The 21,979-nt window shown below is 45.8% G+C and overlaps 1 long non-coding RNA gene across 1 annotated transcript; it reads right to left on the reverse strand.

Annotated features, from left to right (window-relative positions):
* Nucleotides 1-4,392: 4,392 nt before the first annotated feature.
* On the reverse strand, nucleotides 4,393-7,427 carry LOC128814987 (uncharacterized). The gene is made up of 3 exons (XR_008439531.1): nucleotides 7,265-7,427; nucleotides 6,501-6,654; nucleotides 4,393-5,036 (listed from the first exon to the last, which is right to left on the reverse strand). It is a non-coding gene; the product is annotated as an uncharacterized LOC128814987 (long non-coding RNA).
* Nucleotides 7,428-21,979: the final 14,552 nt, after the last annotated feature.

The following is a 21,979-nucleotide window of genomic DNA, read 5'->3' on the forward strand; positions in this document are numbered from 1 at the left end:
CTGATGGGGATCACTTGAGGTTATTTGGGAACATTTGAGCTCGCTCGAGTCCTGGTCCGGAGTCACTTGAGGTCATTTGGGGTCACTTGAGGTCAACTGAGGCCCTGACTGTGGTCACTTGAGGTCATTTGGGGTCACTTGAGGTCACCTGAGGCCCTGACCAGGGTCACTTGAGGTAGCCTGAGGCGATGACTGGGATCAAAATAAGGTCATCTGGGGTCTCTTGAATTCATCTGAGGCCCTGACCGAGGTCACTTGACGTCATTTTGCATACTTTGAGGTCACCTGCGGTCTTGACCGTATCACGTGAGGTCATTTTTGGTCACTTGAGGTCACCTGAAGCCCTGACTGAGGTCATTTGAGGTCATTTTATGTCCCTTGAGCCCACTTGAGGCCCAAACTGAGGTCACTTGAGGTCATTTGGGGCCATTTGAGGTCATCTGAGGCCCTGACTGTGGTCACTTGAGTTAATTTTGGGGTCACTTGAAGTCAACTGAGGCCGTGACTGGAGACACTTGAGGTCATTCGGGGTCACTTGAGCTCACCTGAGGCCCAGACCGGGATCACTCGAGGTCACTTGGGGTCACATGAGGTCATCTGAGGCTCTGAATGTGGTCACTTGAGGTTATTTGGGGTCACTCAAAGTCACCTGAGGTCTTTACCAGGGTCACATGTGGTCATTTGGAGTCACTTTTGGTCACCTGAGGGCCTGATCGAGGTCACTTGAGGTAATTTGGAATCACTTGAGGTCACCTGAGGCCCTGACCGGGGTCACTTGAGGTATTTTGGAGTCACCAGAGGTCACCTGAGGTCCTGACAGTGGTCACTTGAGGTCATTTGGGGTCACTTGAGGTCACCTGAGGCCTTGACCGGGGTCACTTCAGGTCATTTGGGGTCTCTTAATTTCATCTGAGGCGAATTTCCCACTTTTTTTTTTTTTTCCCGCCATTTTGGGAAGGTCAAAAGCTTCCTGGCCGAAACACTCCCATGATGGAGGCCGCAGGAGGATCGTGGTATTGGGCTGCAGTCCCGAACTATGGCCACAAGGTGGCAGCACTGCTGCTCGCCTCGGCCAGGCGCTGCCACCCGCCTTGGGGTTGCAAAAACGAAAGGCTGACAAGGAAGAACAGGCCACTTGAGGTCATTTGGGGTCACTTGAGACCACCTGAGGCCCTCAGTGAGTGACCTCAAGTGGGCCTCAGTGGGGTCACTTGAGGTCAGTTTGGGGTCACTTGAGGTCATGTGAGCCCTGATTGGGCTCACTTCAGGTCATTTGGGGTCACTTGATGTCATCTGAGGCCGTGACCGAGGTTACTTGAGGTCATTTATGGTCACTTGAGGTCACCTGAGGCCCTCCCCAAGGTCACTTGAGGTCATCTGAGGCCCTGATCGGGGTGGCTTGAGGTCATTTTGGGTCACTTGGTTTCACCTGTGGCCCTGACTGCAGACCTTGGAGGACATTTGGGATCACTTGAGTTCATTTGAGCCCTGACCGGGATCCTTTGAGGTCATTTGGGGTCACTTGAGGTCACCTGAGGCCTTGACCAGGGTCACTTGAGGCCACCTGAAGCCCGGACCAGGGTCACTTGAGGTAATTTTGGATCACTTGAGGTCACGTGAGGCCCTGACTGGGGTCACTTGAGGTCATTTGGGGTCACTTGATGTCATGTGAGGCCTTGACCAGGGTCACTTGAGGTTATTTGGAGTCACTTGCGGTCACCTGAGCCTCTGACCAGCATTTATTTGGTTCACTTGAGGTCATTTATGGTCATTTGAGGACATCTGAGTTCCTGACCGTGCTCACTCGAGGTCACCTGAGACCCTGACAGAGGTAATTTGATTTCTTTTGGGTCACTTGTGGTGACCTGCGGCCCTGACCGTGATCACTTGAGGTCATTTGGGGTCACTTGAGGTCATCTGAGCCCCTGACCGGGGCCACTTGAGGTCATTGGAGGCCCTGACCAGGGTCACTTGAGGTAATTTGGGGTCACTTGAGGCCATCTGAGGCCCTGACTGTGGTCATTTGAGGTCACCGGTAGCCATGACTGGGGTAAAATTAAGGTCATTTGGAGGCGCTTGAGGTCACCTGAGACCCCGACCAATGTCACTTAATGTCATTTGGGTCACTTGAGGTCATCTGAGGCCTGACCGGGGTCAGTTGTGGTCATTTGTGATCATTTGAAATCATCTGTGGCCCTGACTGGGGTCACTTTTGGTCATTTGGTGCCCCTTGATGTCATCTGAGGCCCTGAACGGCACTTTCTGGGGTCACTTGAGGTCATTTGGGATCACTTGAGATACCTGAGGCCATGACTGTTGTCATTTAAGGTCATCTGAGGCCCTGGCCATAGTCAGTTGAGGTCCTTTGGGACCGCAACATTTTCAAACCCTGCAGGTTTTGTCCAAAACTCCAGATGTCAGATACAAGGAACTTGTGTGTCCTTAAAGCCCCACACCCCAGCTCTAAGTAGATCCCCAGAGCCTGGGGACATGACTTCTTTTTCCCATGGAAAATGGCCTCTATTAGAGGCCACTCCTCCTGACCCACACAGGCATCCTGACCTCAACATTTGCAAACCTTGCAGGATTTCTCCAAAATGACAGATGTCAGACATTAGGAACCTGTGTGACCTCTAAGCCCCAAACCGCAGCTCTTAGTAGATCCGCAGAGCCTGGGGACATGACTTCTTTTTCCCATGGAAAATGGCTTCTCTTTGCAGCCACACCTATTGGTCCACACAGGCATCCTAACCTCAACATTTCCAAACCTTGCAGGATTTCTCGAAAACTGCAGATGTCAGACACGAGGAACCTCTCTGACCTTAAAGCCCCAAACCCCAGCTCTAAGTAGAGCCCCAGAGCCTGAGGACATGACTTCTTTTTCCCATGGAAAATGGCCTCTCTTTGCAGCCACTCCCAATGGCTCACACAGGTCTCCTACCCCCAACATTTCCAAACCTTGCAGGATTTCTCCAAAACTACAGATGTCAGAAACTAGGAACCTGTGTGACCTTAAAGCCCAAAACCCTAGCTCTAAGTAGATCCGCAGAGCCAGGGGACGTGATATCTTTTCCCCATGGAAAATGAGCTCTCTTTGAGGACACTCCCTCAGGCCCACAGAGCAATGCGGACCTCAACATTTCCAAACCTTGCAGGATTTCTCCAAAACTACAGATGTCAGACACTAGGAACCTGTGTGTCCTTAAAGCCCCAAACCCCAGCTCTGAGTAGATTCCTAGAGCCTGGGGAAGTAACTTCTTTTTCCCATGGAAAATGGCTGCAATTTGAGGCTACTCCTCCTGACCCACACAGGCATCCTGATTTCAACATTTCCGAACCTTGCAGGATTTCTCCAAAATGACAGATGTCAGACACTAGGAACCTGTGTGATCTTAAAGCCCCAAACCCCAGCTCTAAGTAGATCCCCAGAGCCTGGGGACATGACTTCTTTTGCCCATGGAAAATGACCTCTCTTTGAGGCCACTCCCACTGGCCCACACAGGCATCATGACCTCAACATTTCCAAACCTTACAGGATTGTTCCAAAACTACTGATATCAGACACTGGGAAACTGTGTGACCTCTAAGCCCCAAACCACAGCTCTAAGTAGATCCCCAGAGCCTGGGAACATGACTTCTTTTTCCCATGGAAAATGGCCTCTCTTTGAGGGCACTCCCACTGGCCCACAGAGGCATGCTGACCTCAACATTTCCAAACCTTGCAGGTTTTCTCCAGAACTACAAATGTCAGACACCAGGAACCCGCGTGACCTTAAAGCCCCAAACCCCAGCTCTTAGTAGATCCCCTGAGCCTGGGGACATGACTTCGTTTGCCCATGGAAAATGGCCTCTCTTAGAGGCCACACCTACTCGCCCATACAGGCATCCTAACCTCAACATTTACAAGCCCTGCAGGATTTCTCCAAAACTACAGATGTCAGCAACGAGGAACCTGTGTGACCTTAATGCCCCACACCCCAGCTCTAAGTAGATCCCCAGAGCCTGGGGACATGACTTCTTTTTCCCATGGAAAATGACCTCTATTTGCAGCCACTCTCATTGGTCCACACAGGCATCCTAACCTCAGCATTTCCAAACCCTGCTGGATTTCTCCAAAACTACAGATGTTGGACACTAGGAACCTGTGTGACCGTAAAGCCCCAATCCCCAGCTCTAAGTAGATCCCCAGTGTTGCTTCTTTTCTCTCCGACTTGTTTCACCCAACTCCTTTTTCCTGGGGCGCTGGCCAGGCGCTTCCAGTATCATCCGGAGAGAAGCAACAAATACCTTTGTGGGTTCTTTGATACAGACAGAGCTATTTAGAGGGTGTGATCCTGACTGGGATAAAGAGACTCAAGAGATTGGACACTTGTTGTGCGGTCCAAAGTAGGTTGCATTTGCTCGAACGCCACACATACAAGTGACAATGGTCAGGGGTTGAGTTACAGGTTATATAGGGGAAAATAAGAGATACGGTGAAACCAATAGAACAATGCCCAGTATGAATACATGATAGGTAAAATCCAAAGGGAATAGCTTCACCGGGAAGGGTAAATACACATAAAAATACAGAATAGAGACTCCAGCTTTAGGTTTAGGAAACAGAAACTCCCATTTCAAATTCACAAAGCCTTTTTGCTCCATTTGCGTAGCTGTACGCTACAACATCTCCCTCTTTTTTGTTTAATAAAATGAACGGATCTTTGGGGGAAGGAGGAACTGCAGCTATCAAACTGCAGTGTTGTTTTGTTTTCCATCTTCCCACCATTCTCCTCCCATGGTGGAAGCAGCAACTACGACAGGTGCGGAGGCTTCAAACTTGGAGGAAGCAATGCTAAAAATGATTCGCTTAAAAATCCCAAATGATAGCAAAACTAAAAAAATTGTAACTACAAAATAACAAATGTCCTTTAGAAGGGACAACACCCACCCAGAAAGATCCCAGCCTTTAAACATGCCCTTGGACGAGTCCTCATTCTCCTGCTTTTCTGGAGCCAAATGAGGAGCAGGAACATAGGAATTGACATCCTGCTAGTCTGAAAGAAAAATGAAATCATACAACAGGGTAAACCAACTATAAAAAATCTGCCAGTATAAAGGAAAAACAGGAATTAGGGTTCTCCTCCTCCCTTGCGGCGTTTCCTGTTTGACGCAACTGCGTCATCTGTGGGGTCTCCAACAACCCCCTGACCCACCCCATTTGTATCATCACACAGGGTAGGTCTGCACTCCCCAATTAGTTTTTTTGCTGGTTGGAGAATTCTCCCCCCCCCCTACCCCCCTGAGGAGGTGCTGTCCCCTGAAAGGGGCACTGGCTGATGAAATGGCCTTCCCGATTGCAGTAAAAACACCTGCGTTTGTGAGGAGAAGAACTGGATGTTGGAGTTTCTGGGGTTGCTGATGTCGGAGCAACCACTTTTTCCTGAGGACTTTCCACCAAGTCCTCTGCCATCAGTGTGGCTTTTCTTGTGCACTCCTCGATGAGCCAATCCAGCGTAGGTGGAGGAGACACTGGAAGAGCCATGATGACTTGCCGACAGGCATCATTGGCATTTGTGGTGACAATTTCAAACATGATTTCATCTCGTGCTTCTTGCCCTTCCACCTTTTTCTCGACCGTGTCTCTCACTCGATCAACAAAATCCATGAATGGGTCTGAAACAGATTGCTTGAGAGTGATATAAGGTATTATAGGTTCTTTTGAGGGCATAATAAGAAATGCTTGTTCTGCTGCATCTTTTATGAGATCTAACACTGGTTTTGGAATCCCTGTTGCTTGTTTTTGGACTTGGTTCCAATCCCCTTCACCCACAAGATGTTCGAGGGTGATCTCGCCACCTTCTATATCTTTGGCATAATCGGCACTCCGCAAAATTCCTGGAAGAAGGTCTCCTGCAAACCTTTTCCAAGTTCTTTCCCACATTCGGTATTCTGAGGGAGGGAGCAAGCAACTGAACAAGCACTTTAAATCAGCGGGAACTAAGGTGTTAGAATTGAAAGTTGCTTTTAACATGCTCCTAAAAAATTTGCTTTTTTGCCCAAATTCACGTTTTGTTTTGCAGGGTTCCTTTATGCTTTCGTATGAAAGTGGTTCCCACCTGGGGTTTTGCCCTCTCGCGTTGTACAACACTGGCGCGAGAAACAAGGAATTTGAATCCTTGCCTGCTTTCTGTTTTCCGTCTTCGGCTTCCCTGCCTTTCCCTTCACCATGGGAAACAGAGGCCGGGGCTTGGGAAACAGGAGAGAGGGGGGCAGGGTCCGGAGGCTCGGGGGTGGAGGTTTGTGTGGGAGTGGCTGAGGTTGGTGATGCCGTGTAGAGCGGGGCGGGATCGGGTGATGGAACGTCGAAGGGTGGAGCTGAAGGAACAACCTGGAGGGGCGGTGCTGTGGGTGGAGGCCTGCAATAGCACCTGGGAGGGGTTTCGTCTGCCGCAAGAGAGGAGGAGGAGGGGTCAGGACAAAGGGAAGGAGGGTCAGGGACTGGTGTGTGGGGGGGGTACCTGGGAAGGAGGAGTTCCCGCCACGCTTCTTTGTCTACCTTGTGGAGAGACAAAGACCCCCGCCACACGGCCGCCGCCATCTTGTGGCGGTTCATCCTGTGGGGGGTGTGGGAAGGGGTTAGACGAGGTACAGCATTTTTGGGAACAGCCACAACTGTGAAAAGAATCAGAAGAGGGGTTAGAAACAGAAGTTTCAACAGAGTGATTAGCATTTTCAGACCGTGGGGGTCGGGGAGACGGGGGGAATAAAGCAGATGGACTCTTTTCAGTTTCCCACATTTCCCAACTGTTTGCACCCTCTTTAACAATGTCATAAACTAACAAAAAGATCCCCATGAAGCCTTCCTTCACTGAAGGATCCCCCTTCTTGGTACCTTCTGTTAAAACTGCCCCAACATGCTTCCAAAAACCCATTTTCCTCACATCCTGAGCTGAGACGTTTGGAAATCTTAAAATCAACCACTTTATAAGCTTTTTCACAAAACTTTTAGGAAAACTTTCTCCTGACTCTGTCAGGGTTACTTTTACTTGGTTATAAACCTCTTTCTGCTGTGTGGACAATTTCCCACCCATTCTGCCCACCAGCAAGCCTCACCCACCTGCTGCTGAAAAAAACCAAAGAAAAAAAAACTAAAAAAGTCTAAAAACCGATGGCAGCACCCCGCATGCTGTGTGTTCACGTGCCCTTTCCCTCCGTGGGAACGGAGGTGCCTCCACCCAGATCCACTAAACCAGGGCCCTCCCGCGTTAGTATTGAATCTTACCAAACCGTCGACCCTTAGAAAACAAAAAACAACAGCGGTTCCCGGTCTGAAGTAATCTTCTGGGGTGTGCAGAAGCTGCGTCTTCACTCCGCTGGAAACCCGGAACCGGGCAGGAGCCAGAACAGTTTCTCAGTGGCGATAGTGCTGCTGGGGCTGAGCAGAAGGAGCAGAAACCCCCTCAGGCTTGCCGTGGTCCAAGAGCTTTTTCCTGCCGGGCGGAGTCTGGCGGTGACGGCTCAATGGTGGCGGCGTCAGCAGCCGTCTGTCCCGCGGTGACAGCGGTGGAAAACAGCGTCTAGAAAAGCTCCAAACCAGAGTGCTCTCTGTTGTGCTTTAAAAACAGCTGCCGTATCAGAGCCACGCGTTGGGGTGCCACTTGTTGCATCTTTTCTCTCCGACTTCCTTGTTTTTGCCCGGTTCTTTTTTCCTGGGGCGCTGGCCAGGTGCTTCTGGGAGCAGCAGGAGAGAAGCAACAAACACCATTGTGGGTTCGTTTGATACAGACAGAGCTATTTAGAGAATGCGATCATGACCGGGATAAAGAGACTCAAGAGATTGGACACTTGTGCAATCCAAAGTAGGTTGCATTTGCTCAAACGCCGCACATACAAGTGACAATGGTCAGGGGTTGAGTTACAGGTTATATAGGGGAAAATAAGAGATAAGGTGAAACCAATAGAACAATGCCCAGTATGAATACATGACAGGTAAAATCCAAAGGGAATAGCTTCACGGGGAAGGGTAAATACACATAAAAATACACAATGGAAACTCCAGCTTTAGGTTTAGGAAACAGAAACCCCCATTTCAAATTCACAAAGCTTTTTTGCTCCGTTTGCGTAGCTGCACACTACAACACCCCAGAGCCTGGGCATATGACTTCTTTTTCCCATAGAAAATATCCTCTATATGCGACGCCTCCAAGTGGCTCTCACTGGAATCCTGACCTCAACAATTCCAAACTCTGCAGGATTTCTCCAAAACTACAGATGTCAGACACTAGGAACCTGTGTGAACTTAAAGCCCCAAACCCCAGCTCTAAGTAGATCCCCAGAGCCTGGGGACATGACTTCTCTTTCCCATGGAAAATGGCCTGTCTTTGCAGCCACTCCTACTGGCCCACATAGGCATCCTAAACTCAACATTTCCAAACCCTGCAAGATTTCTCCAAAACTACAGATGTCAGACACGAGGAACCTGTGTGTCCTTAAAGCCCCCAACCCCAGCTCTAAGGAGTTCACCAGAGCCTGGGGACATGGCGCCTTTTTCTCATGGAAAATGGCCTCTTTTTGCAGCCACTCCTACGGGTCCACACAGGCATCCTAACCTCAAAATTTCCATACCCTTCAAGATTTCTCCAAAACTACAGATGTCAGCAACAAGGAACCTGTGTGACCTTAAAGCCCCAAAACACAGCTCTAAGTAGAACCCCAGAACCTGGGGACATGACTTCTTTTTCCCATGGAACATGACCTCTCTTTGCAGCCACTCGGACTGGCTCACACAGGCATCCTAACCTCAACATTTCCAAACATCACAGGATTTCTCCAAAACTACAGATGTAAGACACTAGGAACCTGTGTGACCTTAAAGCCCCAAACCCCAGCTCTAAGTAGATCCCCAGAGCCTGGGTACATGACTTCTTTTTCCCATGGAAAATGGCCTCTCTTTGAGGCCACACCCAGTGGCCCACAGCATAATGCTGTCCTCAACATTTCCAAACTTTGCAGGATTTCTCCAAAACTACAGAGGTAAGACACTAGGAACCTGTGTGACCTTATAGGCCCAGACCACAGCTCTAAGCAGTTCACCAGAACCTGGGGACATGACTTCTTTTTCCCATGGAAAATGGCCTCTCTTTGAGGGCACTCCCACTGGCCCACACAGGCATCCTAACCTCAACATTTCCAAACTTTGCAGGATTTCTCCAAAACTACAGACGTCAGAAATTAGGAACCTATGTGACCTTTAAGCCCAAAATGCAAGCTCTAAGTAGATCCCCAGAGCCTGGGGACCTGATATCTTTTCCCCATGGAAAATGACCTCTCTTTGAGGCAACTCCCACTGGCCCACACTGGAATCCTAAACTCAACTTTTCAAACCTTCCAGGATTCCGCCAAAACTACAGATGTGAGCAACGAGGAACCTGTGTGACCTTAAAGCCCCAAACCCCAGTTTTAAGTAGGTCCCCAGAGCATGGGGACGTCTTTTTCCCATGGAAAATGGTCTCTCTTTGAGGCCACTCCCACTGGCCCACACTGGCATCCTGACCTCAACATTTCCAAACCTTGCAAGATTTCTCCAAAACTACAGATGTCCGCAACGAGGAACCTGTGTGTCCTTAAAGCCCCAAACCCCAGCTCTAAATAGATCCTCACATCCTGGGGACATGACTTCCTTTTCCCATGGAAAATAACGTCTCTTTAAGGGCACTTGGACTGGCCCACATTGGACTGCTGGCCTCAGCATTTCCAAACTTTTCAGGATTTCTCCAAAACTTCCGATGTCAGCAACGAGGAACCTGTGTAACCGAAAAGCTCCAACCCCAGCTCTAAGTATATCCCCAGAGCCAGGGGATATGACTTCTTTTGCCCATGGAAAATGGCATCTCTTTGATACCACTCCCACTGGCCCACAGTGGAATGCTGTCCTCAACATTTCCAAACCTTGCAGGATATCTCCAAATCTACAAATGTCAGCAACGAGAAACGTGTGTGACATTAAAGCCCCAAACCACAGCTCTAAGTAGATCCCCTGAGTCTGGGGACATGACTTCTTTTTCCCATGGAAAATGGCCTCTCTTTGAGGCTACTCGAATTGGCTCTCTCAGCATCCTTACCCCAATATTTCCAAACCCTGCAGGATTTCTCCAAAACTACAGATGTCAGACACTAGGAACCTGTGTGACCTTAAAGCCCCAAACCCCACCTCTAAGTAGATCCCCAGAGCCTGGGGACATGACTTCTTTTTCCCATGGAAAATGATCTCTTTCAGGCCACTCCTCTTGGTCCACACAAGCATCCTAACCTCAACATTTCCAAACCCTTCAAGATTTTTCCAAATCTACAGATGTCAGACACTAGGAACCTGTGTCACCTTAAAGCCCCAAACCCCGTTTTTAAGTAGATCCCCAGAGACGGGGTAAATGACTTATTTTCCCATGGAAAATGGCCTCTCTTTGAGGGCACTCCCACTGGCCCAGAGCGTAATGCTCTCCTCAACATTTCCAAACCTTGCCGGATTTCTCCAAAACTACAGATGTCAGCAACAAGGAACCTGGATGACCTCTAAGCCCCAAACCCCAGCTCTAAGCACATCCTCAGGTCCTGGGGACATGACTTCCTTTTCCCATGGAAAATGGCCTCTCTTAGAGGCCACTCGGACTGGCTCACACGGGCATCCTAACCTCAACATTTCCAAACCTCGCAGGATTTCTCCAAAACTACAGATGACAGACACTAGGAACCTCTGTGACCTTAATGCCCAAAACCCTAGCTCTAAGCAGATCCCCAGAGCCTGGGGACATGACTTCTTTTTCCCATGGAAAATGGCCTCTCTTTGAGGCCACTCCCACTGGCCCCTACAGGCATGCTGGCCACAACATTTCCAAACATCACAGGATTTCTCCAAAACTACAGATGTAAGACACTAGGAACCTGTGTGAACTTAAAGCCCCAAACCCCAGCTCTAGGTAGATCCCCAGAGCTGTCGGAAATGACTTCTTTTTCCCATGGAAAATGACCTCTCTTTGAGGCCATGCCCAGCGGCCCAGAGCGTAATGCTGTCCTCAACATTTCCAAACCTTGCAGGATTTCTTCAAAACTATATACGTCAGACACTAGGAACCTGTGTGACCTTAAAGCCCCAAACCCCACCTCTAAGTAGATCCCCAGAGCCTGGGGACATGACTTCTTTTTCCCATGGAAAATGGCCTCTCTTTGAGGCCACTCCCACTGACCCACAATGGACTCCTAACCTCAACATTTCCAAACCTCGTAGGATTTCTCCAAAACTACAGATGTCCGCAACGAGGAACCTGTGTGTCCTTAAAGCCCCAAACCCCAGCTCTAAGAAGATCCCCTGAGTCTGGGGACATGATTTCTTTTTCCTATGGAAAATGACCTCATTCTGAGGCCACTCCCACTGGCTCTCTCAGTCATCCTGACCTGAACATTTCCAAACTTTGCCAGATTTCTCCAAAACTACAAATGTCAGACACCAGGAACCTGTGTGACCTTTAAGCCCCAAAACACAGCTCTAAGCCGATCCCCAGAGCTGGCGGGAATGACTTCTTTTTCCCATGGAAAATGGCCTCTCTTTGAGGCCACTCCTACTGGCCCACACAGGCATCCTAACCTCAACATTTCCAAACTTTGCAGGATTTCTCCAAAACTACAAATGTCAGACACTAGGAACCTATGTGACCTTTAAGCCCAAAATGTGAGCTCTAAATAGATTCCCCAGAGCCTGTGGGCAGGATGTCCTAGGCTGAATGTATGGTGTTTGTCTCCCAAATTGTGTGTTCTGTTTATGCTTGATATTATGTTCTGTGCCTTCAGGACTGAGTCTGAAAGTGAAGGATTGTTTTTTTTCTTGTTTTCAGCCGGCTCACCTCCCTCCATGGTCTGTGTCTAGGAGAGGCTTGGCTGGCTTGGCTGGCTTGGCTTGCTTGCTTGCTTGCTTTCTAGCTTGCTTGCTGGCTTGCTTTTGCTTTTGCTTTTGCTTTTGCTTTTGCTTATTAGTTAGTTTAGCTAGGCAGTCCAATTTTTACCCTGGACTGTTTCTTTTTCCCTTCCCTTTCCCTTCCCTGAATACCATCTGAACCTGCTCTGGACCTGGACCTGGACCTGGGAAACATCAAGAAACACTGAGAGTCTGCATTTTGTGACCTGCAGCAGCCATCCCCAGCGCCGGAGACTGATAGCTGGGCGACAACTCCCAGGAGAAACTTTCTGAATTTGTCATCTCTTCAGAACGGTGAAAGGGTTTTGTCATCTGGTGGTGTTTTTTTTTGTATTGGGGAGTGGTTTTGCTTGTCAAATAAACAGGATTTTTTCCATTTCTCTCGGAGGAAATCCTTCCCGAATCAGGTGGGGGAGGTGCCGTGGGGGGTTTGCTTCTGGGAGCTCCTCCCGGAGGTCTTCTCCAAAATGTTGCCCTAAACTAGGACACAGGACTTCTCTTTCCCATGGAAAATGGCCTCTCATTGAGGCCACTCCCACTGGCCCACACTGGCATCCTAACCTCAACATTTCCAAACAACGCAGGATTTCTGCAAAACTAGAGATGTCAGACACTAGGAACCTGTGTGTCCTTAAAGCCCCAACCCCAGCTCTAAGTAGATCCCCAGAGCCTGGGGACATGACTTCTTTTTTCCATGGAAAATGGCCTCTCTTGGAGGCCACTCCCACTGGCACGCACAGGCGTGCTGACCTTAACATTTCCAAACTTCACAGGATTTCTCCAAAACTACAGATGTCAGACACTAGGAACCTGTGTGACCTCAAAGCCCCAAACCCCAGCTCTAAATACATCCCCAGTGCTGGTGGAAATGACTTCTTTTTCCCATGGAAAATGGCCTCTCTTTGCGGACACTCGCACTGACCCACACTGGCATCCTGACGTTAACATTCCCAAACATTTCAGGATTTTCCAAAACTACAGATGTAAGACACTAGGAAGGGAACAGGGTTCTGGGGTCTGGCCGGGAACAGCCTGGTTTTGCTGCTGTGACCACAGGCAGGAGCTGAGGCAGGTGAAGAGGCAGCGGGCAGCTTGTGTTTGTAGAGGGCCTGGGGCTGCACCTCTGAACCTCCACCTGGAAACACACTTGGGGGAATATGAGCTACAGCTGGAGTGCCTGTCCTGAAAGGACCTGAAGTCATTCAGGTTTGCCAGCTTTTTTAAAGAGTGTGTTGGTGTTCCCCAGGAACGCTACACGTTTGGGGAAATGCCTTTGGAGGAAAGGGGCTTGCTTCTCAAGGGAAGTGCTTCCCAGGGAGCTCCCAGTGAGGCAGGTGCAAGTGTCCCCCTTTGGCTCTCTGTGGTCCTTTCAATCCTTGAGGCTCGTTGCACTTGGCAGAGGGGCAGGGCAAGGAAGGAGGCTGTGAAGAGCAGGTTTGGCATCCGCCTGCACCTGCAGAGACCAACCCAAGAACCTGCAGCAGGGTGTGTTCCCCCCTTTGGACAGAGGTGTGAGCAGGAGCATCTCTGTCCAGCTGTGAGGCCCAAAGCTCTCTTTGAGAGCTGTGAATTAAAAGGCCTCTACGCACACACTTTTCACATCTTCCCTGTCTGCTGGGTTTCAACTCTTGGCAATATGCATTTGCCTCTTGCTTGGTGGAAGCTGCTGTGGCCCAGGGCCAGCACAGAGCTGGGCTGGGTGGGCCAGGCAGTGTGGAGAGTCTTGGCTGATCTTGGTGTGTCCCTGGCCTCAGAAAAGGCTGGGAAGGTTTGCCTCCCAGGGTGTCCTGCTCATTGCCTCTCCCTGTGCATCTTGGAGAGAACAAGGTAGGCATTTCTGGCAGCTGGGCATCAGCAGGCCTTAAAATGGGGGTGTGTTGTGGAGCAAGCCCAGCTGAGATACCCTGAGAGGAGCCCAGTGATCCTTGCTCCCCTCTGCTGACATGTGAGCGTTTCTCTGGTTTCGGGATGACCCTGGCTGTGTGAGGGGGTGCTACGTGGACAGGAGACAGCCAGTCCCATCCTGCTGGGTCCCAGCAGTGCTTTGCAGCAGTCCTGCATCCATGTCAGGATGCTGGCCAAGAGAGGTCCTGGAAGCTGAGGCAGCTGATTTTAAGCTTGTGCAGATGCCTACAGGTCAAGGCCAATGGTGTTCCCTCAGGATATAGCAATCCTGAGGGGTGTCTTTCATTCAAAGAAATCAACAGACAAATGCATGTCTAACCCCTCTCTGAAGAACAACTACCCTGCTAATACAGAGCTAAGATGGTAGTTAAGCATGGCCTCATTAAAATGTTGACATCTCCTCACTGCTGTAAACACAGCAGTAAGCACGCATTTCATATGTTAAATCATCAAGTTTCCATCTACTGAGCAGAATTCACTTCCCTGTGAAATATTTCTTTAGAGCCTGCGTGTCTCTGCTTCTTTTGCTCCTTTTAATCTCACTGACACAGGTGTGATAAGAATAGACATAATGAAAATTATGACATTTCACTAGAGTGTTTCCTGGACTCATAGACAAGAAACTACCAAACAGCGAGCAATGGCTACATTTATTGTGGTTTGTTTTTTTAACATAAGCTCCACATAATTTTCAGGAATGTGCTGTAGTAGCCTTTGGCTTTAGACATTGCATATATTCAAATCTATTCAAGAATTTGAAAAATATTCAGCCTCATTCTAGTCTGAATTATGACATTACCAGTATATTTAAGCAAGAATGACAAACTACCTGAAGAGAAGTCCAGGGCTGTAACATCACAAATGCTGGAATTTCAGCCACTCTGCATTAAGCTTGTACAGCAAGTACCATGCTTGATGTGGTAAGAAGGATCTAGATGCTGGCCTCAGCCTCCTGTGCTGGGAAAAGGTGTCTGCACAAACTCCAGGGAAGACAATATAGTTTGGCAGAGACAAGCCATGTACCTGGTATGACCTTCAAGGTGTCAAGGGCTGCTTCTGGAAAAAAGACAAAAGGGCAGAATTGTAACTCAGTTCATGTCCACTAAGCTTATGGATGCCTGTACTTCAGGCAAAAGGTTTTGTACCTGTCATGGTTTAACCCCAGACAACAGTCAAGTACTATGTAGCCACTTGCTTACTCCCCCACAAGCAAGATCAGGGAGAGAATCAAATTGGAAAGGTAAAAGTCAGAAAACTCATGGGTTGAGATAATGACAATTTATTAGAGAAAGCAAAAGCAAAGCAAATCAAGGAGTTAATTCTGTTTCCCATGGGCAGGCAGGTGTTCAGCCATCTCCAGGAGCGCAAATGCCATCACTCCAAATGTCTGCCTGGTTTCCTCCTTCTTCCTTCTTCCTTCTTCCTTCTTCCTTCTTCCTTCTTCCTTCTTCCTTCTTCTCCATTTTATATACTAAGTAGATGCCATATGGCCTAGAATATCCCTTGGTCAGTTGGAGTCACTTGTCCTGGCTGTGTCTCCTCCCAGCTTCCAATGCACCCCCAGCTTTCTTGCCAGTGAGGCAGTATGAAAAGAAGAAAAGGCCTTGGCTTTGTGTAAGCCTTGCTCAGCAATAACAAAAACATCTTTATTACCATTTCTGTGTTCATCAAAATCCAAAACACCAGCCCCATGCCAGCCACTGTGAAGAAAACTAACTTTCCTCCAATCAAACCCAGCATACAACCCAAACCTTGATTTTCTTAGTTTCTCACTGCACTTTTAAAAACCTAATCTATCATGCATGCTTTTTCATCAGTACTATTTCTTTCCCTAGATTTCTGTGTAAATAAACAATTAGTCATGCTTGACAGATGGGATATTAAATAAAAGGATGAGCCAATCCAAATGAAGTGTTTGTGGAAAATACTGATGTGTCACTATCTATATAAATTCCTTTCCAGTGAGGAATACTGCCTGAGTCCAGGTAACTACTGCACCATAAAAAACGAAGCACTGGACTGATGAAGAGATCTTCAAGCAATGTTCCTAAGGCTCTGTCTGATAACACTAACTGGAACTATAGAATGAATGAAAATGCAATGTGGTCATTTGTGGGTATTCTCAGCTCAGTCAGAGAGAAAGAGAAAGGTTTTCTAACCAGGCAAGAGCCTGGGAAGCAGTTGGGAAAGAATGTAAATAATTCTCTAATCTACCTTGTTATTCACATTGTTTATAGATAATGTTCTGCTACTGTGGGTCATTCACTGCACACCAATGGTGTGACATGTTTTTACTCTAAGACCAATGAAATTAGTCTTCTCGATGTTCTCTATATATAGAGCACTACATTTGAAATAAAGGAGGGAGTGCATTTTCTTTGCCTTCTGATCTGGAGTTCTCTGTTCCCGTCCTGCTCAACAGCGTCAGTCATTATCTGCCTGGCAGCAATGGCAGAAAGAAGTGGAGAAGATATCACAACCGGGCTGCTGATGCTGAAGTGCTAGACTGCTACAAAAGAAAAGTTGCTGATGCTTTGTTCTTGGTAACTGCAGGCAACTGAGTTTGTCTGGTTGTATGTCCATTTACCATATTTGAAACAGGTATTAGAACAAACTTCCTTGGGACTCCAATGCAGTTGGATTTCTATACATGGGAAATGCTCAGTATTAATAGTGCTGACATTACAAATAATAATGGCATGGAATACAGTGTGCTGAGACCCCTACTCACACAGACTATCTGCATTCAAGTAAGGTGCCAACTCTTCATTTTATGTAGATCAATTTTTCAAAACTATTCCTTGAAGCTACACTTTTTCTAGAGATCAGTTAAATGATGATTCTTGATGTGTAAGGTTATCTCAAATCTAGAGGTGATTAGGGCAAAGCTAGCAGGAAAAATTGCCTGTACTTTCTAGATTTGATTCCAAACAGATAACTGAAATTTAATTTATGTTCTATTCTGAGACAGCTGTACCTACTGGGAGTGCAATGAATGTGATAGAGTATGTCTGTGACAACACTCCTGGAACTAAGAGAACACCTGGTAACTCTAAAGTTCTGTGTGTGGGTGAGACTCAGTGCATATCATCTGGGAAGAAGACCTGGGTGCACAGGCTGAGCAGGTATCTCTGGCATGCTTCAATTATGTGTCTAACTTTGACAATCAGGGCAGGAGGGACTATCAGGCTCAGGATGAATATGTGAAGACTGAAAACAATTCCCAGTGCAGGAGGAAAGATTCTACTCTTTCTTACTGGTTTAATTTAACAATGCATCATACCAACATGGAAAAACTTTTAAGAAAAAAGTTTATGAGAAGGAGTTTGAGAGGAGTTTCTGCAATTATGCACTTCCTCAAATCACAGGGAAAAGGAGTGACTTGGGTTATCCTAATTAGGCCAAGATTATGTTTGCTTCTATGAGAAGTCTTTTTTCAGTCAGACAAGAGAATGGACAAGACTGAATACCCAACTAGTGGACAACTGTCTCCCATTAGACCAAGTAACTGAAACTTACAATATAAAAATTATAAATACTAAAGTCCCCAGGATCTATCATGGATCCTGACCATCATCTCCTTTGCCTTTTTGGCTTCCACAGCATGATGACAATATCTGTGGGGAGAACTGGGTAATATGAATTCTATTAAAGTTTTAGCTTTTATATTTTTCAGATTCTGTACTACTTTAGTATGTGGGTCTGGGCTTCACATTAGGGGATGGTAAGCTCTCTTCACAGAGTAGGTAGACAAAACAATTCTTTCTCTAGCTGGGGACCCAAGGACAACTGATCCACATCTCAGGCCCAAGAGCATAAACAATGGTGGACCAAAGAGAGAAAAACAAGAAGGATAGGACTTCATGGGCTGGAGCTGTAATTGGACAATTAGCTCCAATATGCTAATGGACCAAAACTTATAAAAGTGTTAGACCCCGTGATCAGTGGCCTATTTTGTGACCATTTTGGGTTCATCTGGGATGTAGCGCTGGCTGGGCTCTTGTGTTGCCCAAGGCGTATCCATTGAGGCATCCTAATAAATACTTATTTTATTCTTTAGCTCCATCTACTCTCTGTTCTAGGTCAGCCTTCACAAGGCATCAGTTTTCCCATCCTGTTGCAGTCACCAGAAACTGAATCTGAAAAATATAAAAACTAAAACCTGAGCATCACTATACCCTCACACCCATGGCAGCAGTTAGCTCTGGAATCGCTCTTCCCAAATTTAAGGTACCCACAGAAAAATAGAGATATTCCCTTTATGCTGGAGAGAACTGTAGGAAAGCAGGGCATCCAAGTTCACAGCTAGATTGTTCATACTTATTTCAGAGATTACTCTTGAGCATTTGGTATGTAGTTTCAAGTTACTGGATTAAGCTTTCTCCTGATGCAAATAAGTTTAGCAGTCTTTGATGTCAGTAGTGGCTGAACTCCCTGACTGAACTTGGCTCATATGAATATATTGTCAGTGAATATTTTTACCTCTCATCTACCCATACTGTGATCCTGAATGGCAATGAAACATAAACTTTAAGAGATTTAGAGATTTTAGAGGAGCTAAGATTTTAGTTAGAGACAAGCCTTACTAGAGTTAATTAAAATAAGAGGATTCTGTAAGTAGGCCTTGATGAAGTTAAGAGTTAGTAGTTAACTAATAATTGATTGCTTGTCAACACAATGTTTAGTTAGCTGGGTTTATAATGAAGAATATAGAAACTGACAAATAGCTTTTAGGAACATAAGACAATTGTGGGCCTCCTCTGTTCTGAAACCAATTGAAGACAAGGAATGGGAGTTCTACCAAGGTTCATTTGTCATACTTGCATTGAAAAGGTAGAAAGGTCAGAATGAGGAAGACTTCATTTACTTCCTCATTTTGGGACCCCTCCCCATGAAAGGGACCACCGACCCATTTCAAGGAACAAACTACGCATGCTTAATACCTTTTGAAATTATTAGCATACGAAGTGAGGAATGGGATGTACTAAATTATGAATATGTATTTGTATTTTGGGTATTCAATTCTTGTGTGGATAAAAGGACTCTGTAATCATTTGAAAGGTGCGGTGTGTATTCGGGAGCTATCCCACACACTGCCCAGCGTCGCAATAAACATACACTTTCTAACTTTAAACTGTTAGAGAGTTTTTGTCCGTCACAGTTGGATATCGGTGCTAGATCAATATCCATATTTCTTTAATAAATCAGCAAATTAGGAAAGAATAATTTCCTATAATACAATTTTATATATTTTTGGAATGATAGTTAACTTTTATATTGTGTACTCAGATTTGACATGCAGAAAATTAAATTAAGCATGGGTGTGAATGAACCAATTACATTTCTAAATAGTATAACTACTCTAGCCCTTTATTAAGCATGCTGAAAATCCATGTAAAAAAATTAGAGAGCATATTTTTTACTCTTTTAGAGTTTATTACAGTAAAGCTTTCAGAGAAAAATATTATCCCCTACATCACAACCTTCTCTTAGTTTTGCAGTTTTTTGTGCTTCTGACTGACCTCCTTAGACTTCCAGTAACATATGGAAATTTAATATACAGAATTACAGTCTGTCTATACTTATCTTACTGTCTCAGTCCATTATAAAAAAGCTTAGATGAGGGACATAACACATTTGTTTCTGACAGACTGCATGTGTTATCATGTGTTGAAGTAATTTGACTGCAGAATAAGCTCACTTTGTACTTTCCCACAGTAAGCAATTAGAGGCCCTTCAGGATCAGTATCTTTATGCCCAAGTATTCTGTTTGGAATGACAGTGTTTAGAGGGCCTTTGGCTGCTGAAACTTCTGCTGAAAGCCTGGTTAACTCCAGCCTTCAATGAGTTACAGGACAGAAATCTCCAACACTCCACTGAACCTGCTGCAACTTCTATGCAACCCCATGGTTATGATGATCCCCTCCGACTAATGTACATTTTGTGTTCCTTTTGATCCATTTTCACCTGTTATAGGTCTACTTGACTGGCTGGGATAGACACAGTAGCTGGTATGAGCTGTTTTGGATTTGTGCTGGAAGCCATGTTGACAAAACAGGGGTTTTTTTCCTTATTGCTGCTCAGTGTTTATTCAGAGTCAAGGTATTTTCTGCTCTTCACTCCAACAGCGAGTAGGCTGAGGAGGCATGAGGAGTTGGGAGGGGACACAGCCAGAACATATGACATATGGGCCAAATGAGACAAATGGATGTCTGAGAAGAAATCTCTGGAAACAAGAGCACCAGTGTATGGAACAGCCACACAATGAAAAGTCAGTGTTCACAAAGGAGACAGAGGACTCCAACTTATTGAAAGAAAAGGAGAGAGTCTGACGGAGTATATCCCCATGGGATCTCTCATGAGGTTTTGGGGGTACAGCCTCCTTTTGTCCTAAACTCCTGGTCGCATGTTGCCCTCTTTCTTTCCCTAGTGGCAGAAGCACTAGGAAGGTATAGCTTTTTCCCAACCACCTACCAGATGTTCCCCCTGGAACATTTATAGCCAATTTCCTCAAAAAAAAAATAGCAAGTTCAGGCTGTCTGGGTTCTGCAATGACTTGTGTGGACCCATTTCTCCTATTACCCTAAAGTTAACTGAGCCAAACTGTCTGGGTCCTGTAACAAACTTGCAGGGCTTCAGGTTTGTAGAGACATTAAGACCCAGTTTGAAGATATTAACACCCATTTCTCCTAAAGACCCCTGCCCATAAAGACATTTGTGAAGAAATTAGCACTCACCTTTCCTATCAACAGGGAGGCTTAAAGTCCTGTCTGAATATTACACAGCAGTTTTCTTTTTTCTGCTGTGTAAAACCTTTCCATTTCCATAGCTTTCTTTACTAATGCTCCTAGTACTCATTCTGTTATCCTTCATTCCCTGACCTCCAATTATATAATAATGTATATATAAAAATATATACAATATACAATATATAAAATATAAAAAATGAAATATGAAATATAAAATATGAAATATAATATATGATATATGATATATGATATATGATATATGATATATGATATATGATATATGATATATGATATATGATATATAATATATAATATATAATATATAATATATAATATATAATATATAATATATAATATATAATATATAATATATAATATATAATATATAATATATAATATATAATATATAATATATAATATATAATATATAATATATAATGTATAATATATAATATATAATATATAATATGATTTGCTCTCACAATGAACAGACAAATATCATGTATATAGGTTAAGAAAAGTTTTATATAGTTAAAGTTATGTTTTACCACCTGCGATGTTACCAAGGGACGGCCGGGGTTGGGACATTTGGGAGGGTCGGCTTATCACTATGGCGACATCTGACCTCCAATCATGATTTGAGGAAGTAAACTCCACCACTGGACAGTGAAGAAGGAGTCGATGGACAGAATTTTGAGAGGGGCTAAAGAGTGAAAAGGTGAAACCTCCATTGTGTGGGTGAGCACATGGTGGGGAAAATACTCGGGTCCCGGCGCTGTAACATTTTCTCTACTCAGTCTTCTGTTGTATTTTTGATAAGGTTTAATAAATATTTCTAAATTTATGAAAAGTGAGTAGCTATTTCTCACAAGGTTGATCAAGTAATTTAACGGGCAGCAGCTAGGTGTGAGCAGAAATCTGAGGTAAGCCTTGTGGCTGGGGCAAGCAAATAGTGAACTTTTGGGGTAGCTAAAAAGCATCTGAGACGAGGCTAGCAAGAATTAAACCTAAAGATGCTCGACTCTGCCCAATACTCAGATGGGGTTTGAGATGCCTCTGCTTTGCTGCTGGACGCATCAAGTCATTTTATTCAGAGTATTCAAGACACGCAGCAGTAACTGATTGACCTGAAGAAGCCACAGCTGTGGCTGTTGCTAGGGGATAACTCCCAGTACAATATGGGGAGCGAGCAATGCACTGGCACGAGGTGAAAAGTTAAATGTGGGGTTGCACAGAAGGGTAAGTTCGAGCCCTGCCAACTCTGAAAGGCCGGGTGGCACATCCCTCTGTGCTAGACAGATCACTATCGGAGAAGCATCTAAGCTGGTAGAATTAAAAGAAATATTTATTCTTTTCCTCCCCCGGGTGCAGCTATGTT

Source organism: Vidua macroura, chromosome 15, assembly GCF_024509145.1.
Source record: "Vidua macroura isolate BioBank_ID:100142 chromosome 15, ASM2450914v1, whole genome shotgun sequence".
NCBI classification, from domain to species: domain Eukaryota; kingdom Metazoa; phylum Chordata; class Aves; order Passeriformes; family Viduidae; genus Vidua; species Vidua macroura.